The sequence below is a fragment of the Oryctolagus cuniculus genome, chromosome 13, assembly GCF_051225735.1.
Source record: "Oryctolagus cuniculus isolate XC-2025 breed Fujian yellow rabbit chromosome 13, ASM5122573v1, whole genome shotgun sequence".
Taxonomy (NCBI): Eukaryota; Metazoa; Chordata; class Mammalia; order Lagomorpha; family Leporidae; genus Oryctolagus; species Oryctolagus cuniculus.
The window spans coordinates 13,075,634-13,087,583 of NC_142879.1; positions in this window are offsets into that span (position 1 = coordinate 13,075,634).

The following is an 11,950-nucleotide window of genomic DNA, read 5'->3' on the forward strand; positions in this document are numbered from 1 at the left end:
AGAGTTAATGGAGAATGAAGAACCAATGATTCTTCACAGGCTTCTGAGATAAGTGGGTGGAGGTTATTACCATTGGATGAGGTAGGAATGATGAGGTGAGTTGAAGTGAGAAAATGATTTCACTTTGAGCCATCTGCCAGAGGCCAAATGGATAATTCTAGAAGGTTTCAATAAACAGGTCTGAATATCAGGAAAAATACGTGTCTAGATACGAAACAGGGAAGTGTCAATATACTGGTGACTGTAAAACCTGGAGAAAGACAAAAGCACCTGGCTCTTAACCCTGTGCAAAAAGAGGGCAAAGCCTGAGCCTATAAATTCTACGGGGAGAGGAGATGAGTCAGAAGTGGGAGCAAAGCCAAGTGGGAATTCAGCTTCTACACCAGAGCAAAAAACCATGCTTTTATGTTCTTGATGAGTTTTACTCTGTGACCCTTGATTCAAGATAAAATAGATTGTAGCTATAGGAATAGAAATGTTGTAAAATGGGCCCTATTTTCTAAGCATGTCCAGCCACATGAACAGAATCGTTTTTATTTCAGCAACACTGCAAAGAGGAAGCAGTAGAGAAAAAAAAAGAAAAAGCAGAATACCACATTTGATTCACAAATTCTACCTGAAAAACACAGGTGAGTTATATAAAGCGAAGCCATTTGAAGGTTTCTGGAGATAGTCCAATAGTTAATATAATTTGCTCAATATGTCTTATATTTTTCGGTCAGTCATTCTGAAAAGAAAACTTTTTTATGAGGGGAAAGGTATATGCAAACCTTGAAATAGCTGTCAGGAGACAGCATTTTATTACAGTGATAGTGATCTCCTCTGTGGTCTTCCTCTTGCTTCCTTCCTTCTCCTCCCAGCTCTGTCTTGAAATGTACATATTGTTTGATGCCACTCTTTTAATTAAGTAATTAATTTGAAAGGCAGAATTACAGAGAGAGAGAGAGAGAGAGAGAGACAGAAAGATATTTTCCATCTGCTGGTTCACTCCCCAGATGACCACAATGGCCAAGGATGGGCCAGGCCAAAGCCAGGAATTCTATCCAGGTCTCCCATGTGGGTGGCAGGAGACTAAGCACTTTGGCTATCTTTTGTTGCTTCCCCAGGCATGTAGCAGGGAGCCGGATCAGAAGTGGAGCAGCTGGGAAACAAACCAGTATGTATTTGGGTCACCGGCTTTCCAGGCAGCATCTTAACTCACTATGTCACAGTGCTGACCCCATCACCACTCCTCATGATAAAAGGAATCACCTCCATTTATGTGCTTCTGGATGTTTTTTGCTTTAAATCTTTATGAGAACATCAATCCAAAGTAGGTATTTCATGTCAAACGTGATTCAATAATTTTGAAGCATATTCCCCTCCAAAAATCCAGAAATAATACCAGCATTGAAAACATACAGGGGCCAGCACTGAGGCGCAGCTGGTTAACGCCCTGGCCTGAAGCCCCAGCATCCCATATGGATGCCGGTTCTAGTCCCAGCTGCTCCACTTCCAGACCAGCTCTGTGCTATAGCCTGGGAGAGCAGTCACCCACGTGGGAGACCCAGAAGAATCTCCTGGCTCTGCTTCAGATCGGCGCAGCTGCAGCCATTGTGGCCATCTGGGGAGTGAACCATTGGACAGAAGACTTCTCTCTCTTTCTCTCTCTCCCTCTCCTCTCTCTGTGTAACTCTGAATTTCAAATAAATAAATAAATCTTTTTTAAAAAGAAAACATACATATTCCTCATAAAGAAAACCCCTACCAAGTTCGAGAAGTGCCACTTTTTATCCTGGCTCTTCTGCCCTTGATGTTGCAAGTGTTCCAACCTCTACTCATTCATAAATCAAAGGAGGCATTTCCATCTCTGTTCAGGCTCATCCTTCCACTCTGACCCTAAACGAAGTTGTGCCTGGTACAGCTTTGCCTTTTCACAACTCTTAGCAATAAGGGGATGATCAATACCTGTTTGAAGAATGAAGAAAAAGCTAAATAAAGGAATGGATTTGGTCATATCTTTGTTAGTATTGAAGTAAAACAATATACAATTGTTAAATATAATGTGAGAAATCAATAGCTACAGTGTAGTAAATAATCATTATGTGACAGGTATTATGTTAGGAGCTTTACAGCAATTCTGAAAAATAAGTAATATCTTTAGTTTGAAAGATGAGAAAATGTAGGCTTAAAAAGTGTCACCCAATTAGAAGATGCTAGGTCAAGATTGAAACCCTTGATGGTTTTTCTCCAAAGTATATGTTCTTCCTGATATATCGGAGGAAAAAATTTATGCTCAAGAACTAGAAAATGTTGATGTTAACTAATTGGAATCTAACTTGTAAAATAACTATAAACTTGTCCTGTTACTATCCTACTCATCCACTATACCAAGGCTCTGTTACTTTCTATGAAAGTGTTATGTGATAAGAAATAGATATTTGGGATCAGTCTATGGTTTCTGGAACACAACTCCTAAAAACCTTGAAATCTCTGAATGGAAACAGTGGGTTTTTTTTGTTTTTTGTTTTAAGATTTTATTTATTTGAAAGACAGTTACAGAAAGAGCTAGAGACAGAGAGAGAGGTCTTCCATCCACTGGTTCACTCCCCAATGGCCGGAGCTGCACTGATCCGAAGCCAGGAGCTTCCTCCAGTTCTCCCACATGGGTGCAGGGTCCCAAGGACATGGGCCATCTTCCACTGCTCTCCCAGGCCATAGCAGAGAGCTGGGTCGGAAGAGGAGCAGCTGGGACTAGAACCAGCACATATATGGGATGCTAGTGCTTCAGGCCAGGGCGTTAACCTGCTGCGCCACTGCACCAGCCCGAAACAGTGTTTTTTATATACACTAATGAGATGATTAATGCCTGGTGGCCCCTGAGTAGCTTTGAGATTGAAGTTGATTGGAAACACAGGTAAAATTATCTGAGCCTGGCAACTGGCATCTGAATCCGGGAACAAACTGTGGGTCTGAACCTTTAACTTTCAGAATCTGAGCCATCTCCAAGTAGAGAATGTCAAAATTGGTGTAAATTATAGGACAGCTGATTGATGTTCACTGGAACATTGATTAGTTGTTGGTGAGGAGAAATCCCCATACAAGTTTGGGGAACCAGAGTTGAGGTATGTTGTATGGAGTGAGTAGAGAGAGGTTTGTTAGCATTTTCATATGCTTTAATATTTTATTTTAATTTTTTGATTAACATTCAACAACAACACATTTATGTAGGGTGCATCACTTCTTTATTCTTCTATCTTCACAAGGCTGCCACATAATTTCAATATCACATCATTGGAGAAAAACTTCCTGATCACTCAGCACAGATGCCACCCAACTACTCTCTAATACATTAAATTTTTACATCACTTAATAGTGTTTTTAAAATGTTTGTCAGTATTTAATTTGTTTTATTTGTTTCTTTGCTTTCTCTTCTTACTCTTCCAGTTCCATTACAATACAAGCTCTGTTGTACTAACAACAGCAGGGACCTTGTCTATCTGGTCATCACTCAGAGTTTGGTTTATAGTATACACTCAAAAACAAAGTGTGCTGAGTGATGTAAAACAAGAAAGAAAAAAAAAACAGGATAAAAGATGTAAAAAGACTTCCAAAATAGTACCTAAATTTTTCAAAGCAAGCAAATGCTTGCATTATCTTTAACCAAATCAGACAAATTTTTAAAAGAATTTTTGTAAGAGCCTCATATTGAGGTGCAGCAGATCATCTCCTTGGCAGGGTTTGATTTGAGAAGTAGAATGATGCTTGTAGGAGGGTAAGCATATTTACAGTGTGGTCTTAGCAAATGAAATGGTTTTACTTGTATGGAAAATACTGTTTCTTATTTTCAGTGATTCCTATTATTTAAAAATTTAGTGTATAAAGACAAGAACTGTTGTGATCGTTGAATATTTCTATTATAATACCATATAATTCTTATATAATCTATCATCAGTTTATAATATGAATTTACAATTCTAGGGTTAAAAATTATCTCAGATTATCAGTGTAGAATATGTCATAATTTAATATTTTGTATTGATATGATAGATATTTGCCTCATTTTGAAGATGACTAAACAGAGGCAAAAAAAGTTAATAATAGTCAGTAGCCATTTTGACACAATTTTGGTATAAGTGATATAAAAATCAAATTATTAGACTGTTCCCCAATACTATTTGCAATGAAAATTATAGAAATAGCATATCATAATAATCAAAGAAAAAATATTGTCCATTGGTAGAAAATTAGAAAAATGTTACACTCTTGTTTATAGAGGAGAGTGAAAAGGTAAATTTTTAATATATAAGATCCTGACATTCATACATTTTCTTTACCTTCGAAGTTATATTGTAGATGCTATAGCTGATAGTGAACCCCAGGAACTTGTTCTAACTATGACATGAAGCAGATGAACAAACCGAGAAGGCAATTTTTAACAAAAAGTTTTATTGAAAAGAATAGAGAGGGCCGGCGCCGCAGGCTAGGCTAATCCTCTGCCTTGCGGCGTGGGCACACCAGTTCTAGTCCCAGTCGGGGCACCGGATTCTGTCCTGGTTGCCCCTCTTCCAGGCCAGCTCTCTGCTGTGGCCAAGGAGGGCAGTGGAGGATGGCCCAAGTGCTTGGGCCCTGCACCCCATGGGAGACCAGGAGAAGCACCTGGCTCCTGCCATCAGATCAGCGCAGTGTGCCGGCTGCAGCGCATCGGCCGTGGCGGCCATTGGAGGGTGAACCAACGGCAAAAGGAAGACCTTTCTCTCTGTCTCTCTCTCTCACTGTCCACTCTGCCTGTCAAAAAAAAAAAAAAAAAAAAAAAAAAGGAAGAAGAAGAAGAAGAAAAGAGCAGAGAGGTTCAAAGAGCAGAGGAAAAGCTCCTGAGAAAGCAGCAATGATGGACTTCTTCTTCATTAGGGAACAGCTGTTGAAAGGAAGTGATATGAGGGGTTTATACCCACTGGAAGGTTTTCACAAGGTCCTTTAAGAAAAATGTTTCTTGTGTGGTGAGCTCATCCTGCCTTTTAATCTCCCATTCCTCCCATTTGGTTGTGACTTTTACTGTACAGGGAAAAAGCTCTATCTTGGGGCCTTTCAGGTGCAGGGGTTGTTGTCTGTCATCACCATACTCCTGAGGTGGTCGCAGACAGCTTCAGCCACGCAGCCTTCTGTGTGGCCTTGGCACCGGAGCCTGCTTTTCTCCCAACTAATCAACAAAGCTCTTTATGTCTCTGTTATTATCGCATTTGACTTCTACCTCATGCTGTTTTCCTAGCTAGGTTAAATCACATTACCAGAGGGGCCCCTTTTTTCTCTCTACTTATTTACCATTCCCACTCTGACTCCTTTCATACATATTAAATATATACTTTCAAATACACAACTTGTATTTTTATTTACCTTGAAGTAGCTCACCACTTTAAGGCATTAAATGGATGCTCTGTGCCCCTGACTACTTTAGTGTATATAATTTGAATGAACAAATTATTAAAATACAAGTATTTACTATGAATTTATCTATTATATAAAAATAAGAATGAAACAAAAATATAAACAGTCAACCTATTGTCAAGACACTGGAAATTTATACTTAAGAACTGAGAAAAGTGAGGAAGTCAATAGGCATAGCCATAGGCAGCAACTAGTTACCACCTGTTGAGCAATTTCTGTTCAGTCTTCGAAAGAACAAAATGATAGAACATGAGAGATTAGATAAATAGCATTGAAAAGGATGATTTCTGAATGGTCATATGTCATTAAGCGTTTCACATCTTTTTATCTACCATAGATTAGACTGTTTCATTCAATATGCACCTCTATTATTTGAATGTAGTAAGTCAGTACATATTATACATACAGAGTTGCCACAGACTTTTTGAAGACACCCTTATATATGTGGATTTAAAAATTTGTATTTTAAAGTTTACTTATTTATTTCTGAAAAGCAGAAAGAAAGAGAAAGAGAGAGAGAAAGATCTTTCATTCCTTAGTTCACCCCCAAATGCATGCAACAGTCAAGGCCTGGATCTTGGAAATCAGTCTAGGTCTACCACATGGGTAGCAGGGACACAAATACTAGAGCCATCACCTGCTGCCTTCCAGGGCATGCATTAACAGAGCTGGAATCAGAAATGGAGAAGCCAGGGCTCTGATATAAGATGCTGGTATCTGTCCTAAGAGGTATCTTAACCTCTGTGCCAAACACCTGCATTGATTTCAAAAACAATTTGCACAGAATAAATGTATCTCTTAATTCCATTTTCTATGAAATTTTTGAAGTACCTTCATATATCTTTTTCTATGGAAATGCTACCTTTGTACCTTCAGATCACTTCAGTCTGAGGAAGACAAAATTGTACCTTATCTTTTACACACACACACAAAATTTTTGGAAAACCCCTTCCGCAGTTCATATATGTTGGCTTTGGATTCTGGATGTTAGCACAGTTGTTTTAAAGTTATCTCTATTCTTTATCACTCCCTACTTTATCACTCCCCAGCCCAGCCCTCCTCTGGCCTCACCTCAATTAAATATCTTAGGAACAATGTTGTTTGGTGATCAGGTATACAAGTTCAGAATCTGGACCATTTGGAATCAAACTGGTGTTTATTAAGTTGTTTGACCTTGGGAAATTTGCCCATGGTGATTGAGTTTCCCTACCTACAAAATTGAATAATTACAGTACTTATTTTTGGAGGATCAGATATAATAACACATCTAACTGTTTTAGAATGGTGCTCACCACATAGTTTGTTATTGGTGTAATATATGTTTTTCAAAATGTAGGCATCCACATTTTTAGAAGTCTTTTTCTTAATATAATCTAATTTTTGCTGTTTAGCAACTAATGAATTTAATTACACTTTTCAAATTTCACACAACTGGTTGAACAGCTTTGATTACCTTTGAAGAGATAAACTAAAATATCCACCCTTAGAGCAACTGAAACAACATGAATATACTAAAGTTAAAAAGAAAAAAATCTGGCTACTCAGTGATTCTTCTGAACTCATATGGAAATAATAAATATGGATAATCAGAAAAGGACCTTGAATATTCTCTAGCTAGAAGCCAGATCATGTAGACATTTAAAATTAAAACAAGCATCTTGAATTATATTCACATGCACAGCAAAAAAATATATGCACCATATTGAGTTCAGATGCAACAAGCTGAACATGTGCTACAGAGCTAAATGAGTAATGCAATTTTTACACTAGGTCCACGCAAACTTTACGGTTGCAGAAAATAAGTATATGGCACAAAAGCAATCTGGAAATGTCATGGCCAAACCATTAATTAAGAGAAAAGTTCACTACCTCCTACTCAAATATCAATACAAAACACATCGAAATACTGATTAGGAGGTGGGATATAAAATATGATATTCAAGAATATGGAAACAAATATTTTGACAAGGTATTTACCTATATTTAGAAAACAGAGCAAAAAGCAACTCTAATTTGTTCTCTGTACTTTATATTTCCTTTCTTTTTGCTGCCAAGCCTACTAGCTTGCTTGGACTTCAGCCCTGGGAAAATCACCAAGTTTCACAGTGTGGTATAGAAAGACTGAATGCCTTTAGATATAATGACCTAATAGCCAAAAGTGAGTTTTCAACTGATTTCCTAACTCAGTAATGGATTCTTTTCCCAGGAAAAGAATTCCTAGCCACCAAATTCTCTAAGGTCATGATTTCTCTATGACTTATCTGTTTTATCCAGGCAATTCTTCAAACATATCTTCTTGTAGTTTAATTAAATCTGAATATGGGCCAAAATTATGAATATAATAAATCAAAGGGCTTTGTTTTTAAATTTCCCATCCTTTGTTCATGGCTAAAAACTTCTGCTAAGGATTGACTCCCTAATGAATACAACCACAGATGAAAAGACTAATTTCAAATCCATAGGTGAAGTTTATCTTTCTTAGAGCAAACTGGAGACAGGTCATTCATGGGAAAGTCAAATGTGAACTGGTGAAAAGGAATTAATCTTGGCTAACTGGGGAGTGAACCAGAGGATGGAGGACCTCTCTCTCTCTCTCTCTCTCTCTCTCTCTGCCTTTCCTCTCTCTGTGTAACTATGACTTTCAAATAAATAAATAAATCTTTAAAAAAAGAAAAGGAATTAATTAAATAGGAGAGAAAATATACTCATCCAAATCATAACTTAATAGAAACAAAGAGATCTATGTTAGAGATACTGTGGAAGCTGGATTGGACTGTGAAGGAAAAACCAAGTCAGGAAATCAAGTCACAAGTGAAATATGCATGCTCAACACCCAGTTAGGTAGAGCAAGAAGAGTCATAGAAGAACATCAAAGAATATTAAAGTGCGTTTAATATATCCAAATGAGCATATTATAAATTCTCAGTGAAGATTTGTCCACTATTCACAAAGGCTAAGGACCAAACTATCATTCACCACTTAGACTGTTCTTGCTTATAAACAGTTGAATACCTGATCAATAAGGTTATCCTAAATTAAAGAAATGTACTATCTCACATATAGAAAAATTCAGTTAAAGTAATTTTAGCCAAACCTTGATATAAATGCCACAAAGGATTCAGTTCTCTTGCCTTTAATGGCCCTGCTTTCTGTATTTCTCTCTGTGATTTCAAGATAGCCTTTCAGAAGCCCTATAAACTAATTCTTTCACTTCCAATAGAGAGAAGAGTACATCTGTAAAACTAGGATTCCCATCAAAACTTGAAGCTACAGAGTAAATAGCTCATCTTGGGTTTTCCAGTCTGCAACTAAAGAATAAAGATCACTGAAACAGATCAATTGATATGATTCATCCTTTCTGTATTCTCTTTCAAAACAAAAGAAAATGAAACAGGATGGGTATCTGAAATTCTCCATGTGCTTAAAGTAGAAATGCAAAACCTATCTCAAGATTATATATGTCAGGACATTGAGATAGTACTGATGTTTCTCAGCTTACCATGAAGTTGCATTCTAAGTATCCCATCACATATTTAAAATATTGTAAGTCAAAAATGCATTTCATATACTTAGTCCAGTGAACATCATAGTTTAGAAACACAATCCTCTATAAAATATGAGTTGTTCATGTGATCTCATGGCTGACTGGGAGCTGTAACTCACTCCCAAAGCCTAGCATCACAAGAGATGCTGGGCTAACCTGGGAAAGAATCAAAATTCAAACTACGACTTCCACTGAATGTGTATTGCTTTTGCATCATTGTAAAGTTGAAAAAAATCATTGAGTTGAATTTTCTTAAGATGGGGATTGTCTGTATTATACTGGATAAGTTTTGGTCTACCAACATCTTATTCTCATATATGAAATCCTACTCTTTCATTTGATCATGATGATTCTTCCCCTCATTCCTACACACATGGGCATATGATCCAAGTTGGGTCAAAGAGTATGGACAATGGGAAAAAGGAGTGTTTCATGTGTGGATATCAAGAGAGAAAAAATTCATGTTTTCATGTATGGAAATCAAGAGGGAAACCAGGGTTTCTTATAAGGGACTATGTATCCTCTCTATGAATGGCTTGGAAAAACTGGCACTGTGCAGCAGCACAAGAGTTTTGTTTGTTCATTCTTAAGTCTTGGGTCTTACTGTGACAAATAACAAGTCTCAGGACACAACAAAGTCTTTTGTGCTTAAAATGACTTGAACTGAATTTGCTCCAGAAAAAAATTCCTGACTAATGAAATATGACAGTCTTTATAGTGCTTTAAACTATTATCAATCATTTTCATCCAAGGTCAGCCTGTTTATTTTCCTATCAAAACCAAACAGTATAATGAACTTACAATTTTTTCTCAGCAAATTTTGATGTTGTTTGGATGCAATTTTCAAATCACTGGCATGGAATAACATCCCATGTTCAGGTCTCAAATTTTACATTCTGCCGTAATTACACACCCACCTTAAAGCATCAGACCACCTGATACCATGGAAAAATGTAAAATTTCACAATAATAGTAGGCTTTCAAAGATAAGCAATTAAAACTATTTTTACTGGCCTGTTTTCTCCAATTATAATGTATTGTTCTTATGGCATTTTAACTGCAGGAATTAAGCATTGTTTCCTTTTTAAATTTTATCCATTTTCTTCTGTAGTACCAATTGAAGAAGTATTAAAAAATACAGACTACTATATCTTCAATTAGATAAGGATGAAACAAACACCCCAAAGCACAGACTAAAAATGAAAATTGCTTTTTAAAAAACACTGGAACAAAATTGGAAAACGTTTCAAAAGCAAAAGCGTATTCCTGGAGATACTTGAAATTGTGTTGCAGTTCCTCAAAGCGGATGGTACTGCTCAGAAAGGATCAAAGATACCTCACACAGAAAGTATGAATAGGTTACATGTGTGCCAAAGCAAGACTGATAAGTGAAGAAAAACTGAGTAAGAAGCCATAGAGATATGCCATCTCTTCACAAAGCAGACAAGAGAATGTGAGTTCACATCATCTTAGTGACAGATCATCAACGCCAGCTAAAAATATATTCATAAGAACTAAATATGTCACAGGTGCCTGGAACATAGGACTTTCTCATGAAATCTCTGAAGACTCTGCTCAATAGACATGGGAAAGGTAAGTAAAAGTGGAAATTTTCAATGAGAGGACGAAACAGAGATTAGGAGAATGTGTCCTCAGTGGTCATTCCCTCACATCTCTCACCCTTAAATTTATTTCAGCTGATTTATCCATTTTTATATATTTAGTGTTAGTTATTTGAAAGGCAGGGAGAAACAGGGATACAGAGACAGAGAGCTCCCATTTGCTAGTTTACTCCCCAAATGGCCACAAGCAAGGGCTAGACCAAATCTAAGTCAGCAGCTCAGAACTCAATCTGTGTCTCCCATATGGGTGGCAGGGACCCAGCTACTGAGCCATCACCTGCTGCTTCCTAGAGTGTACATTAGCAGGAAGCTGGAATCAGAGCTGGGACTTGAATACAGTCACTTTGATTTGGCATGCAGATGTCCCAAGCAGCATTTTTAACAGTTGTGCCACCCCTCAGCAAATATTTAAACCAGATATATGTGTCCTATTCAAAATTAATAAAGAATTAAAGATATAAGCATGGGTGGCATACCTATAATTTAAAAAGTAAGTAGGAAGAAAGTAATGTAAGAAGAAAAATAGAGTTTAAAAATACTCATTGGTTTCCTATTCCTTTTTTTTTCCCTGTGGCTTTTATCATTGTACTATGACTCTATAGATCAGTGGAATGTCTGCTTTCTGTGAATCTCTAGAGGCTTATAGTGGGTATGGTCAGAGAGCTCTGTTCAATTCAAACAGTACTTTATACCTGCTGTGTCTGTGTGGGTGCAAATTGTTGAAATCTACTTAATATAGAGTTGATCTTCTGTCTATAAAGATAATTAAAAATGAATCAATGAAAAATAGGATGGGAGAGGAAGTAGGAGGTAGGAAGATTTGAGTGTGGGAGGGCGGGCATGAGAGAAAGAACGGTTATAATCCAAAAGTTGTACCTATGAAATTTATATTTATTAAATAAAAGCTTTCTATAAAAAATAACACTAGAGGGGCCAGTGCTATGGTGGAGTGGGTGAAGCTGCCACCTGCTGTGCCAGTATCCCATATGGGCACTCGTTCGAGTCCTGACTGCTCCACTTCTGATCCAGGTCTCTGCTATGGCCTGGGAAAGGAGTGGAAGATGGCCCAAGTCCTTGGGTCCCTGCACCCATGTGGGAGACCCAGAGGAAGCTCCTGGGTCCTGGCTTCGGATCAGCCCAGCTCCGGCTGTTGGGGCTATCTGAGGAGTGAACCAGTGGGTAGATCTCTCTCTCTCTGCCTCTTTGTAACTCTGCCTTCCAAATAAATAAATAAATCTTTTTTAAAAAAGAAACCACTAGAAGAATTACCATATTTCCAAAAATATGTTTGTTTTTTTTTTTCAGTAATGGAGATGAGAGGTGGAGTTTCAGATAGTGAGAGGCACAGGCAGAGAGAGAA